This window comes from Notothenia coriiceps, unplaced genomic scaffold, assembly GCF_000735185.1.
Source record: "Notothenia coriiceps isolate Sejong01 unplaced genomic scaffold, NC01 NC01_scaffold00037250, whole genome shotgun sequence".
NCBI lineage: Eukaryota > Metazoa > Chordata > Actinopteri > Perciformes > Nototheniidae > Notothenia > Notothenia coriiceps.
Window position 1 is genome coordinate 9,270,987 of NW_011369951.1, and position 11,506 is coordinate 9,282,492.

Here is an 11,506-nt window from a genome sequence, read left to right on the forward strand (position 1 = left end):
TTTACGGGAGGGGGGGGAGGGGGGGATGGGGAAATTGTAGTAATATTTAACTTGGGAGAATGTATTTGTCTGTGCTGTGTAAATATCAACATGCTGATATATATGATTATATGTACACAGTTGAATAATGGTGCACTCCATAAAAGTTGTTATACAACAAATGTTGAGCACAGAGTTATTCAATTGCATTTACTTTGGTTCTGTTTAGGAGCTCACATAGTTTAGCCTTTGCCCTTCAAATAATCCCCTTAAATTAATCATAAAACAATCATTAATTCATCTCAGAATATATCAACATCTTCTGCTTTAATCACTGACAGGATTTAAGAAACAAGCGGGTGAAGGCTGCAAGAAAAACCGAATTTAATTTAAAAAAGTGAGCGGAGTGATTTGTGGTAACACAGTGAATATATGACAGGAGTAGGTTGTTTTATTTTACGTTTTTATATATATTTTTCCATCAAATATCACTACCAAATGACTTATTTAAAAACCTGACATATAAGATCAAAAAGTTGCATAGTAATTTAGTGAGCATGGTAGCATCTCATCGTTGCTGTGCTGCTATAGTGTGCTATCAGTAAGGACTTTGTGAACCGGGGCCGCGAACAACAGATTTTTAGCGACGTGTGTTTTTTGTTTCTTCGTTTCGGATTTATGTGATCGAGCTGTCGATGAACCTTCGTCCTGTTTTTTTTATCGCCCGTGTGTTTGTTCCGGAAAGTTGTAAGACAGAGTCATATAGTTTTCTAACCGGTGTTTCTATCACACTGTAATCAGTGGCGTACACACTCACGGATATTTCAGTAAAAACACGTTGTTATTATTGTTATAACGAGGCGGTGTGAACGATCTCTCGTGCATCCTCAGCCCTTCTTCATCTCCTCTCTTTCTGAAGGTGAACTTACTGCATGCATCCTTATATCCTAAAAGCATCCGTCAACGTATTCGAGAGGCTTTAAAGCTGCAGGAACGTGAGAATACACGGTGAAACCCAGGGGTGGAAAAGTGTTTACTTACGTGCCAGTTGGAGGTACTTCATACTTCTGCTCCACTACATCGAAAAAGGACAATCATCCATTTTTACTTCACTTGATTTCTTTGAATGCTTAAGATTGAGATTTTGCATCAAATAACAAGAGATTAAACCAGTCGAATAACTAGAAGAGGTCAAATAAAAGATTATCGTTAAAACAAAACATTTTTTTTTAATCTGAAATATTAGAAAAAGTTAAAAAAGAAAGTCTTGAATAAAAATAATGTTGGTATCAGACCTGTGTTGGTCTACAGCAGTTCAACTCAACGTAATGCAACAATATCAACACCAATAATGTCATATATTTAACAATAATACATCACACATGAAGGCCATTTCTCTGCAGAATGAGTACTTTTACTTTTGATATGTGGCTGGTAATACTTCTGTTTTAACTTTAACTGGAATATATGGAGTGTTACTTTCCAACTACATTCAATTTAAAGCTTCAATTACTTTTTTAAATAAGATTTTGCATTAATAATGACTACTTCTGCTGATTTGGATTATGGTACTTTTACTTGTAATGGAGTATTTAACCCTCCTGTTGTCTTCGGGTCAAATCTAACCAATTTACTACTTTCTTCAATCATAACTTTTTAGTTTTACATTCGATTGCATTAAGGCTTTATGATATCCTTCACAGTAGACATTTGAACATATCAAATGGCTGATCACCACTTTCATTGGATTTTGGATGATTTAGTCAACTTTGTAACACCCATGGTGTTCCCGGTTCAAGGAATTAGTAACCATCCGGATCAGATCAAACACACAAACACCCACACACACACACACACACACACACACACACACACACACACACACACACACACACACACACACACACACACACACACACACACACACACANGCTGATCACCACTTTCATTGAATTTTGGATGATTTAGTCAACTTTGTAACACCCATGGTGTTCCCGGTCAAGAGCGCCATAAAGAAAAGGAATTAGTAACCATCCGGATCAGATAAAACACACACACACACACACACACACACACGTATACAATTTGACACATTTCCCGCTCTTATGTGCCCATCCCCCGCTCTTATGTGCCCATCCCCCCACATGGATCACACCTGGCACACGCAATACATGTTCAGTGTCTATTCTTTGTATATTTACTGCAGTTGTTCATGTATACCAGTAGTCTGATACAATATGTACAGTTTGAAAGGGTGTTAAATGAAATTTGGTGAGGATTAATGGTTTTTGTGTTAATGTAATAGCAGTTGAAACAGGGCCGTTCAAGTTTGACCGCGAACATCAAAGTAAGGGGGGGGGAAACGAAGACAATAGAAGGGTTAAGTAACTGCTCTAGTGTGATAATGAATGAGAGACTGCCAATGCTACCAAACGACTCTGCCAGATGAAATAAATATTTGTAATGCTAAAATATGCTGCATGTAAATGAGTTTTGTAAAGAAATGGCATGAATACAAAATATTTTTGAATAAATGTCAAGATGGCTCCCCCAAAAACCTACTAATATGAGATATATTTTTTATTTGAACTATGTGTAACTTTTATTTTGAAGGAATCGTGTTAGTTCCTGTCTTATATTATCATGTAAACTTGACAGCAGCTCAGGGAAAGTGGCCCAAAGACGTCAGAAGAAACCACACCTTCCTGGCTGGTGTGTAACCATACCACTGGGTCAATCAAATCTTAATGGTGCCTTTTATTTTAATTACATAGTTTGGAGGCATAAGCAGTGCAAATAGTGTCCCTGTTACTATCAAATGTACTTATAATATGCACTTGAGTATTTAAGGACACTACCGTTCATGTAAAAGCAACAAGAAATCAACTTCTAATCTTTCCCTTTTTTCTCTCTTCATTGTAAACCATTAAAAAATACACCTTTATAAATACATCCATTATCAGAGGTGTCGTTAAAAAACCCATATCAAGTTTTTATTTATATAAAAAGTTCAAATGTATAGAGTCAACAGTGGGTTATTTACTGCATATCCATTCTGTATATTCATTCATACCTATTAGTCCCATAGGTATGAATGTGTGGAGCTTTTGGTTAGGCATTGTAGTATCTCATCCTAATGGATACGCTTGAATATTTCAGTTTTATGATATAGAAAAACATTTATTTAACTTTTTTTATTTAAATACCTTTATGGATTTTCTCATTTTTTCTTTTTACAAAAGCAAGTGATACCAGCATGTACATTCGGTTCCAATTCAAGTAACGATATATACACACATGCTGACAAATAAAAATCTCCATTTCAATCCCACCACTCTCCCACACCCATTAACCCATTGAGTTACAATAAATATGAATTATTTATCTGACACTTATTATTGAGAACACCCCGTCATTAGTTCTGAAAAACACGAGGGAAACACATGTTTGGTAGCTGCATTGAATCCTGGTCTCCTGATTTGTTTGTTACTACTTCTGACTGTACAAAAAAATCCCTAAAAGTTTAAATCTAATTAATGCAAAGCTGTAACAAACCAAATCATTATTGGTAACATCTACGGCCTCTGATATTCCAAGTCTTTACATCCTCGTGTTGTTTTTTTTATGCACGAGTGACAGTAATAACGTATTGGTTATCCAACGGAGCATGTTTGGAGCAGTGCTGTGTTAAATACCGCCGCTCACTGTTCACTAATGTGGAAGTCTGACCTTTGTTTCCCCCTGAGCTACTTTGGCTGAGTCCAGAGAGGAAATTGCTTATGATCCTACGGCCAGGGCTGAAAACATTACATGTTAGACGGTTTTATCCAAAGCGATTTACATACTCAATACTGTGGAAAATCCCCACAGGAGCAATTTGGGGTGAAGTGTCTCAGGGACATGCTGACAAAAGTGGGGTTTGAACCTGTGACCCCCTGATCCCAACACCATCACACTAGTCCACTGCGCCACACGCCTCCAGACAAACAATGCCAAACATAGATGGCACTCGATTACATTTCAAGAGGGATTATGCAAAGGAAAATTACTCAATGAATACATTTAATAATCAGGAGACTTGTGAACTGGATTACCTGCACCATCATCCTATATTGCATTCATGGGCATTGTCTAGAGTAGACAACAGTCCACAAACTAAAGAAAATTGATGGATTTAAAAACAGACAAAAACGAATTGCAAAATGTTTGTGTTTTGGCTTGAAAATGACTTACAAGGTGAATGGTGGAGATGTATTGCACACAGACAATCAGCAACTGCCGTGTGTGTGTGTGTGTGTGTGTGTGTGTGTGTGTGTGTGTGTGTGTGTGTGTGTGTGTGTGTGTTCTAGCATTACTATCCTTGTGGGGGCCTAAATCTGTTTACACAGTCTCGTGTGGGGACTCACCTCCCTTATGGGGACATCTCTTGAAAAAGCATGCCGATAAACAATAAAATTAATAGAGCAGTGTTTAAGGTAAAAACGTGTTTTGTAAAAAATGCACACAACAAAACAAATTCATGCTGAATAACCAAGTAAAATAATAAAATAAAGAGATACATAAAAAAGGGTTCGGGTTAGACATGTGTTGGTTATGGTTATGGTTAGGATAAGTCTCCAGGAAATGCATGGAAGTCAATGTAATGTCCACTGAAGTGATGTAAATATGGTGTGTGTGTGTGTGTGTGTGTGTGTGTGTGTGTGTGTGTGTGTGTGTGTGTGTGTGTGTGTGTGTGTGTGTGTGTGTGTGTGTGTGTGTGTGTGTGTGTTTGGCCCTTATCAACCTAATGCAACACTTAAAGAAGATGCAAATGTAATGTGTTACTGTTCATTTTCTCACAGATCCAAATCTAAATTGCACCTACAATTACACTGGCGAAGGTAAAATAATTCATTTTCACAGTTTATCCTGGAAATCTGATATAGTGAAAATAGAACTTATAAAAATGTACTCACACTTAATGTAAACATTGGAATGATAAATAACGTCACTTTTAATCAAAGTCCATTTCTTTACCATCCCACGTAGAACCAGGTAGTGATTTGATAACTTCAAGTTACTTTTACAGACAGGGTCAAATCATTTCACATGTGTACTTTCTAAAGTGATGTGCTTCTATAATTGTGAGCCTTTTTCTTCTTCACTGTTTTCCTTAATAGGACCTTGCCAGGTTAGATGTTTCGAGACAAAGGAAATGTGTAAAAAAACCAGATATAATAAAGAAGTCTGCAGCAAAATTGGTAAGTTCCCTTCAGATAAGCAAAGAACAGAGGTGAGTAGAAGTACTCATATATTGTACTTAAGTAAACGTATGAAATACCCACAGTGTCAGTAACACTCTGTTAGAAGTTAAAAGTCTGGCATTGCAAATGTTACTCAAGTAAAAGTACAAAAGTATTAGCATCAAAAAATATAGTTTTAAAAGTACCCACAGATGGCCAATTTGCGAATAATATATATATCATGTTTTGATTTATAATTATTGATCATTAAAGTGTTATCCAAAGCCTGGTAAAGTGCAGCTAGTTGAATGACATTTCTATAACTGCAGGGTAGCTTGTGAATTTACTCCAGCTGGAACTAAAGTCTGATTTAAGAGCTGATTATATTTCACATCAATTCATCCAATTCCTGCAAAGTAAACTAAAAATATATTAAATAATGGTATTGGAGTAAAAGTACAACGATGTACTTCTGAAATTGTAACTTAAGGTAACGTACTTGATTTAAAAGTATGATATAAATGTATGGAATGTGTCAATGTCTCCTCTGATTTCTGGGTCTGTTTTGCCCAGTATTATGATCATCATGCTGTAAAACTGCTTGAAGTGGAACAAAAACTGGGTACCCGCTGCCAGTATTCTTTTGACCTCAGATGTTTGAATGAAACTCCTTTCCTTTCAGATCCAATATCAAGGACAAAGTACACATCAAACCTTCACAAATACAATCGAAACTGCTTCAAATGTTGAATCAGAGAAAAAAAGCCTGAGGAAAAATCTTAAATTTGGAATAAAAATTAATTGAAGCGGAGGAAAAAGGTCGGATCTCTCTCCTTTTCCTCCTCCTCCGTTTGTGTTGTTGAGGAGAGATCCGACTTTTCCTCCGTCTTCAATTAATGTTTTATTCCATTTTAAGATTTTTCTCAGGGCTTTTCTCTGGATTATCCACATTTGAAAGCAGTTTCGATTGTATTTGAGGTGATGATGTACTTGTCCATTTGATATTTGATCTGGAAAAAAGGAGTTTTTCATTTCAAACATTCTGAGTCAAAGATTACTGCAGCGTGGGGGTACAGTTTGTCCACTTCAAGCCATGTTTTTTTAAAACAGCCATGATATTCATAATACCTGGGCAAAAACAAGACAGAAATTCAGAAGAGACATTACACATTCATACATTNAAAAACGTGTTTTGTAAAAAATGCACACAACAAAACAAATTCATGCTGAATAACCAAGTAAAATAATAAAATAAAGAGATACATAAAAAAGGGTTCGGGTTAGACATGTGTTGGTTATGGTTAGGATAAGTCTCCAGGAAATGCATGGAAGTGTGTGTGTGTGTGTGTGTGTGTGTGTGTGTGTGTGTGTGTGTGTGTCACAAATCATCAGCCGCATTCACTCATTCGTTTAGAGGCAGAGCATAAAATTAGCAAAATATAATAACATAACACAAGCTATGGTAATCAGCCAATGCTCAACCTTAATGACAGCCATTGTTGTTGAATGGTTTAATGTAAATCAATCAGTCCTTACAGCACTAAACGGGACAAGAAAGGCAATAAAGAACAATATGTACCCAAAAACCAACCATCACATGCACTTTTGAGTCTTCATAATGTACTTTCGAAGACATTTTGACATGCAAACCTCTCCATCCAAGAGGAGCACTTTGAGACAATCTGTCGCTGTACAAAGTGTACCTTCATCCAGTTCCACATCATCATGCCCCTTTGCTTTGTGCTAATTGTAGGGCATCTGATGGTTATGTACGGGCTCTCTGCAGGCTGTACACACACAGAGATGTGGATCAGCAGATTCATCAGGGCTGCACATCTGATGCAACATCCTTAGAGGAAAAAAAAAACTAGAAAAAAGCACAAATGCACTATTTTGCAATTTCAGAAGTAATGTAATACATAATGCACTGTTTATTAGCTCTAGTACCTGGAATACTTTCTCCAGATCCAATCCCCCTCTCCACCTGCTCTCCCAGGAGGACAGAGTGTGTGTGTCTGACGGAGCGTTTTACCCTAGCAATTTTCTTAAAGTAAAAAAGCTTTTACCAGTCACGGACTAATGGCGCACACCTGTCGAGATAATCATTCAGAATTACTATGCGCTCGTTTCTCACCTCTTAAAATCCAATTTCGGTGATTACATCTTGTGGCTGCGCAGCATTTAGAAGTTCATTTGACCTTACCAGGTAATGGACTACAGTCTTCTGACCGAACCTACTTGAGCACCGCGGGTTGCAGGGTGCAATTGTGCCAGGAGACTTCTACAATCCTTCTGTCATTTACTTTACGGGGACTGAAGGAGCAATTTGCCTCCTAAATTGGGCTTTTAACCCTCAGTTGTCATGATGACGTATTACCAATGAAAAATGCGATTCTGCGATTTCAGAATTTACCGCATAATCAGCAAAATGGCGCAGATTTTTAAAAGGCCGCATATTTATCAAAAGGCCGCATAATCCCCGCATTTTTCCACACAAAGTTGAGAAGAAAAAAAAGTTAACTCGTCTTGACATGATGCCATCAGATCGCGCATCACAGAATGTAAACAACACTGTATAGAGTGAACGTGTGGAGCTCACACGATAGAGAAAACACCAAGATGAAAAAATCTAATCTAATCCATTTACCGACAAACATTTCTACTAAAGACCGGGCAAAAAGTGGGGGGAAACTATTCTGCACCCCGTGCAACTGTGTGTTGGAGCATAAGAGAAAATCGACGGTGACGACCCACTTTGATTCATTCAAACATTCGAAAATGCTTTCTGCTGCTGCGGACAAGAAAGCCAAACAACTCACAGTCACCGAGGCATCAACCTCCAAAACCCTTTGAGGGCTACAAGAAACGAAGTGAGTAGCCTACAAGATTGAAGCTGGTCAGATAAAGAACGAGTAAATGCAAACAGAATGAGGCGGAGAAGTGTGTAGTNACATTGAATTGTTTTAATTGAATAGTAAAAGGGGTTTAACGTTAGTGGCAGGTTGTGTGTGAGAGAGAATAAATAAGACAGCCCAATATTTTAAAAAACTGTTATTCTTTTTTCCCACATATTTTGCATATTTTGCAATTTTCCGCATATTTCGCAACGTCCCTCAATTTCACCGTATAAAATCACATAAAAACCCCGCATGTTTAATCGCATAATCAAGGATTTTTGCCCGCGTTTTTCTGGAGGGTCTAATTACTGAGATTTAAACACAGAAGTTTCATAATCCCTCTACTTTTTTGTACCTAAGGTTTACTATTTCTTCTCCCTTGATAATCTTTCAACGCAAAGATGGTGCTGTGTTGGTTTTGCGATTTTGTTTTTATTCGCCAACGCAGGGGCTAAAGAAATATCCTCCCACTGGTGTGTGCTGGACTTTGTTGTTTTTCCCATTAGTGTAAAATCTAGGGTGAATAGATTCAAAATTCAGTAACCACGACTGAGCTGAAGACTCGTAAACAGAAAAACAGGAAAGCAGTTCAGGCTTGTGCTATGTTGTCAAAAAAGCCTTTAGTGAGTGCTTTACTCTCTCTGGGCTTTTTTTCATGGCCATCAGTCCCCATGAGAGGAATTTGGGGAAACTTGAAATTACAGCAATTGTTGTTTCTGAAAATGCCACAAAATGATACCATGTCTATGCCTAATGGACGTCTTTACAATCAGGAGCAAAGAAGGTAAAAAAGTAATATAAGAAAGTGTATCAAGAGTTGGCTCAACAAAACAGGTCTGATGTTGACGCAAGAGAAGGGTTAGGGTTAGGGGTAGGTCATTTCCTGTAACCTACCGAGATTCAACTTAAAGCTGGGAAATAAAATGACTTCAAAAAGGCAAGGTATTCAACCGGCATATTTACCAGAAATGTTGCCGTTGCGACTGTTTTGGTATTTATGAGTAGCACAAAACAAAGCTGAAGAAGACTCCTGCAGCTTCTTAAATAAACAATGCTTGCTTGCTTTTCTGATTTTGAACCAATAACAAATACAGAAAGTAACCCCATCGCAATGTCATTATGGGCAGGAGCGTTGGGATCTATGTCTAGGAACACTCGCTATGTTTTCTCTCAGCTTCAATTGTAATGCTGCATTGTAGTGGGTCAAGGAAAATGAATAATAGGTTCAGGTTCTCCTTATTTATTTGTACCAATAGATGGATTGGTTTGCAGATAAATGACAAGGGATCCATTATGCTACATGTTTTAAAACAACACAGACACCAGGTAAATCTTTAAAAAAGTACCCGGTGTTCAAGCTCAATTAAGAAACACGAGTACGAACATGAACAATCCAGCAAGTAAATAAATAGGCATTGCTTTCGTAGTATCTGTGTGAAGCTCCTACGACTTAAGATGCTACTGTAGATTTCTAGTGGGTTAAACAACTCTGAATCAGGGACTGTGCCTTTAACTGATAAGAGTAATGATGGGAAATTGCTATATTGCAATTGCATTATAATGTTGATGATCTTGGATTTTAGTGCGGAAACAGCTGGCCCAGAGAAAGGAGAAGTCCTCTGTGTCCAGGGAGAGATGGATCCATCAATAGAGGAACACAGAAGGTTATGCCCCTTTCAAATCTATTCGCCCCAAAGAGCTGACCTCTATTACACTGCTGGGTCTATTTAAGTATAACAAAGATTTGAAAAAAAAACTGTATTACAGCATTTATAGGAAAGTAAAACTGCCAGAAATCTGAAGACCGACCCACTATTACAAACCCCACATGTGAATAAAGGTGGATTGCCTTTCCACAATCTGCTTTTTGTATTTATTTATGGCATTCAATAATTTCCTGGGCTGAAAAAAGAACATGGATATTGAGAAATGTGTCTCGTCAGCAATAAATTGAACGCAATTTGAGTTTTTAGTTGAAATGTATTTTAATATTATTGTGCTGATAAACGCTGGTATATTTTATAGATCCGTACCTTTATGTGTCTGTAAAAGTGTAAAAGTAATATTTGAAGTGTTTGTTAAACTTTGCTAGCATCTATATCTGACATAAAGCAGCTGTTCTCTTTTGGATATGTATGTATTTGTATGCATGGTCTTGATTTAATGAAGACATCATAACTTAAGTCCTAAACTTGCTGCAAAACTCATTTTTGGGGCAGCCTTACAGTATCCCTGCAAAAAAACGAATTGTCTATAAAAACTCATAAACAAATATGCGAATAACAGTTGTGTGAACAATGGGCATCAAAACAAGGAATCAAAACTACTGACCCCCGGGCCGGATGGTCCAGCGGAGGTCAGAGGTCAGGTTGACCTCTAAAGTCACGGGACTGGCACGTGTCACATGCTGCCAGCTTTGTAGAAGTGAGAGTGGGAAGTTGTTGCTCTTATTGTGGCAACCTGGTACATGAGGTGACACTGAGGGCACCGCTTTGCATCTTGGGTAGCCGGGTTCACATGCTGACCGTAGGTTCATGACAATGTCACTCCTCGACTCCTCGACTCCTCTCTCCTCTCTCCTTGGTGACTTGACCCGGAAATCGATCGGGACACGCCATGTCGAAGGACGTCCCAATTGCTTAAATGCACACGGAGGAGTCGAGGAGGGAGGAGGCTTCCAGAGGAGACGAGAGCGAGGATACACGGGTGTAGACTACGCGGAAGTGTTTTCACTCCTCGCGCATCAGAGCTCCGCCCCCAGCTGCACAGCCTCTGCTCACTGCAGCCTTTCTGACTGTTAAAGGAGGATCAGAGTCATTCAATGTTTAAAGTGCTTCAATAAGAGTAAAATATGCAAATCTCTTAAACTAATGATCCTACTCTATTAAGATATCAAAGTGTGTGAAATATACTAACAAATTCAATAATTATGTTTTGATATAAAAGAATAATTAACAGTTCTTACTTGTGGTTTTTGATGCAGGAGTGGATAAAAACCAACAGAACGTCAAACATTAAGGATATATAAAAATACGGGTAGCATACCTAACTAATCTTTTAGCGTCTCTCTTCTGTTGGAGAAATTAAATAACAACATCCAATACAAAAGTTCATCTGAAACAAGCTCTAATACCACAATTATCATTATTATGATTGTTTTTATAACTTAAATGACATTTTATACCTGAAAAAATAAATACATGACCGAAAATAATACATTGAAAACTATAGTGGGTAGTGGTGGTCTAATGCAGTGGTTCCCAACCTGGGGGACGCGCCCCCTTGGGGGGGGCGCCAAAGATCGCAGGGGGGGCGCCAGGCCTCAGATGATTTGAGGCCAAATATCATATTTAGAATTAAAAAAAAAGAAAATTACATATCATTTTTTTTTTACGTATCATTTTTTTT

The 11,506-nt window shown here is 37.9% G+C and overlaps 1 long non-coding RNA gene across 1 annotated transcript; it reads left to right on the forward strand.

Moving 5' to 3' along the window:
* Window positions 1-4,812: 4,812 nt before the first annotated feature.
* Window positions 4,813-5,916, forward strand: LOC104966877 (uncharacterized). The gene is made up of 3 exons (XR_800691.1): window positions 4,813-4,859; window positions 5,139-5,219; window positions 5,884-5,916. It is a non-coding gene; the product is annotated as an uncharacterized lncRNA (long non-coding RNA).
* Window positions 5,917-11,506: the final 5,590 nt, after the last annotated feature.